The sequence below is a fragment of the Panthera onca genome, chromosome B4 (genome assembly GCF_046562875.1).
Source record: "Panthera onca isolate mPanOnc1 chromosome B4, mPanOnc1 haplotype 2, whole genome shotgun sequence".
NCBI classification, from domain to species: domain Eukaryota; kingdom Metazoa; phylum Chordata; class Mammalia; order Carnivora; family Felidae; genus Panthera; species Panthera onca.
This window is the reverse complement of record NC_138345.1, coordinates 128,108,152-128,112,338: the sequence shown is the minus strand read 5'-3', so window position 1 is coordinate 128,112,338 and position 4,187 is coordinate 128,108,152.

The following is a 4,187-nucleotide window of genomic DNA, read 5'->3' as shown; positions in this document are numbered from 1 at the left end:
GCTTCCCCAGGACCCAGGGGGCTCCCTGGCACCAGACAAAGCCACTAGAGTCCCCTCTGGAAACCTGTCCCTCTTAGGAGGCAGGTTTGGATGGGAGGCTTCCAGCATTCATCAGCTCACTTCACACCTGTGAAGGCCAGCGCTGAAGGTGCCCAGAGAGGAAGCCAGGGCCTGGAGAATGAAAGAGAGACATTTTGAAGACTTAGTAGAAAAGCTATAAACTGCTGCTTTCCTCTCCTGGACAGACCGTATTTTCCAAAGATGGCTGCAACATTCTCTCCCATCCCACATGCTCTTCTACAAAGTAACCTGACCCTCCCCCTGAGATATGGGCTCTAATTCTCCTGCCCTTGAAATCTGAACTGATCTCGTGATTTGCTCATACCCAGTAGAAGGCCGCTGAAATGGATTCTCTGACCTCCAAGACTGGGTAAGAAAAGTACAGGTACCTCCCACGTGACTTGCATGGACTGCTCACTCTGGGCACACTCCCTCCTGGGAATCAGGCCCCATGCTGGGAGAAGGCTGAGCCACATGGAGACACTGCCTACCCATCATGCTCTGGGTGAGTCATCCCAGACCAGGTAGTAGGCAATATCTCTAAATGCTCCCAGCCTCAGACATCTGAGCCACCACCAGAATTTTCATTCTCCCCAAGTGAATCCCCAATATTATGGAACGGAGACAAACTATTGCCTTTGCTCCCTGTCTGAATTCTTGACCCTCATAATCTGTGACCTGAACAAAATGCCCATCACTCAGTTTTTACATCACTCAATGTGGGGTGGTTTATTATACAGCATTAGTGAAGGGAACACAACCCCAAAACATACAAGTAAGCACACACACACACACACACGTGCACGTGCTCACCCATGCTTAAAGAAGAAAGAACAACTCACTAACTCTATCTCCCAGTTTCCCAGTCTGTCAGGTGACAGGGAGGTACAGCTCTAGGCTCCCAAAGACCCTTCCCGCTCTGACATTCTGCTTCTGGGACCTTCTGGGATTTTCCCTCCCTTTCCTGTTCTCTTCTGTTCAAGCCCTGTCTGAAATCCTCAGCTTCTCTGAGGTATCCATGACTGAAGACTGCCCAGTTATAGTTGCATTTTATTTTATTTTATTAACATTTATTTTTGAGAGAGGGAGAGAGAGAGAGAATCCCAAGCAGGCTGTCAGCACAGAGCCGGATGCGGAGCTCGATCCCACAAACTGTGAGATCACGACTTGAACTGAAATTAAGAGTTGGTGACTTAACCAACTGAGCCACCCAGGCACCCGTGTAGTTCATTTTACACAGTGTGAAACCCTCCAGGGAAAGGAATCAAGCTTTGATGGTGGGATTTCAGAGCCAGAAGCTACTTTTGTTTTTTTAGGGGATGGGGGAAAGTGGTTATGGTAAGTCTTGAAATTATGAAAGTATTTGTATATCATTGTTCCATAATGCATTATTTATATGCAGTAACTGTTAATACATAAAGTGTAAGCTCATGCTAGTTCTGTGTGCTGAGCATCCTTCTAGGCACAGAACATGCTTTCTCCCGTTAGCCCCTCACAACGGGAGATCGAGTGCGCTACCTGTTAGGGAACACAAGGACACCTGCCACGGGTGGAGATCAACATACCCGAGAATTCTACACTAAATGTGGGTCTGTCCAGCCCAGGGGTTTTCAAAGCTTGCTGCAGTGAGACACATCTTATGCTCTGAATCATGGTGTTCCTCTGATAAAACAGAATGATGTTAATGTCTTCGTTTGCAGAGGAAGTATATTAATAAGAGGATTTTCTATTTTCCTCCCATAATTTCTTTTTTAATCTTTGGCATTCACCACCGCTTGCTGACTAGGAAAACCAGTTCTAGCTCAAAGAAGAGGAAGATATTGGAGTAAGTAAGAGGATGGGCTTTGGAGTTAGAAAAAAAATGAAGAGGGACACTTGGGTGGCTCAGTCGGTTAAGCATCCGACTTTGGCTCAGGTCATGATCTCACAGCTCATGGGTTCGAGCCCTGTGTCTGGCTCTGTGCTGACAGCTCAGAGCCTGGAGCCTGCTTCAAATTCTGTGTCTCCCTCTCTCTCTCTCTGCCCCTCCCCTGTTCATGCTCTATCTCTCTGTCTCTCAAAAATAATAAATCAAAAATTAAAAAAAAAAAAAAAAAAGAAAATGAAGAAAATAAAGCAGTCACATATTGCCATGTGACCTTGGCATGGTCACTGTTCTCATATTTAGTCCTGTCATCTGTTACAGTGATCATGATAGTTCCTCCCTCATAGAGTTGTGTTGGGATTAAAGGAGATTATGTATTAGGTACAGTGCCTGGCACATGTAAAGGCCTAATACAGATTCACCGCTTTTATTTACCAACCATTCCTGTATCATTGCAGGCAAATTCAAGATAGAAGGTGATTTTCAAGGTGATTTTGGCCCGCTAGAAAAAGTCTCAGGAATAAGGGAAGGTATGTGTGTACATGCATGCACATCTCACTTACGAATTAGATAATGTCTTATAATAAAAACGTCCAGATTAATTGTTGAATTTTCCACACTTCTGATACAAAAATGTCCTACTGAAAAATAATATACTGAAGCAGGAAATGCATGGCCATTGGAGCAGAACAGAAATAGATTCTAATCCCAGATTAGTTACTTATCTTCTCTGAATCTTGGTACAGACACGACGTATTAAGTGCTCAATAAATATTTGCATCACCAAATTCTAAAAATTACTATACTAATATATACCTTTTTCTTGTTTAGGATTAAGTGAGATATTAAATAAAAGTGCCTAGCTCACAGTCACTAGTTGGCAAATGTTCATGTTCTTTATCCTCCAACTATGTTTTAAGTGCCTGGCATATTTTATTAAGGAACTTCAAATTTGATCAGTTCTTTTCATTCTGATGAATTTTAATTCCTTTATCATGCAGATAACGACGTTTTAGCTACTGAGATAGTTTTACTGAATATACTCTATTCATTCTGGAGATTAATAACCATAGGCTCTATGGATAAAGGAATGGTGCTTCTCAGAGCAACTCAAGAAGCTGTATACGTATTAATCCTCATCCTTGTGAAGAAAGTAGGAAACACCTCATTTTTCATTAGCTTAAGAGATAGCTGAGTTTGCGTTTATCATGAACACACACACACACACACACACACACACACATGCACACCTTGAATACAGTGTCTCTTTATAACCATGAAGTCTGAGATGGTCATGGAATCATTAGACTCCCTTCCTCTGGAGATAAATTTAGATCTCTGCGACTTCCTGAAAGGAGATCATTTGTTTCATCTTTAAAATTAAGGAGTAGTGGGGGAAAGTTCCGGTGATTCTTTTTTAATGCTCAGCAATTTCTAGTCTTCCACTTAGAAGCAACTAAATTCACATCATGTGACTCACCTTCCTGCCATAAGTCTGGTGATCAATTTAAAAGCTCCAGTCTGCCAGCCATTTCCTAGGTAACCAACCCCAAGTGACTGTAATGGACAGCCCATAACAGACAGAAACCAGCAAGAGAAAGGAAAAACTTGTCAGTTTGTACTTTTTTCTCAATATGTTTAAATAATTAAAAACGCCATCAAGAAACTAATCCATAGACACAATGGTATGTAAAATATGCTTGCATAGTGCTTTGCTAGCATCATTGATTTCACTCGAGAAGGGAAAGAACATTTTACTCAAGACTTTGCTTGTCCCCAAAGGAGTTTCTTCCAACCCTTGAAATGAAGTTAGTTATCAGGTCAAATCTTGTGGAGTGGATGAGTGACAAAAGAGCTAAGTATTTACAGCATGACCTCGAAGTTTCCTTTCAGTCTGGAACTATCATAAACGGACTCCTGCTGGAACACACATTGGATTATATTTAGTGATTCAAGAAGCAAATCTTTCTCTCCTGGCCCAGCCTTTAGGTGATGGCAGACCTGTCTCCATCTTGACTGTCAAGATGCCCTGAGCCACAACCAGCTAAGCCATTCCTGGGGACCCTAACCCTTAGACTATGTGTGATGATAAATTTGTTGCTCTAAGTTGCTAAATTTGGAGTAATTTGTTACACAGCAATAGACATATTCTTAAGTGAAAAAGCAACTGGCACACACCATGAGGCACACTATGATTATTTTCGTTTGTTTGTTTAAAGCATACCTAGGCATATGTAGAAAAAAAAAGCACAGATATTGCTAC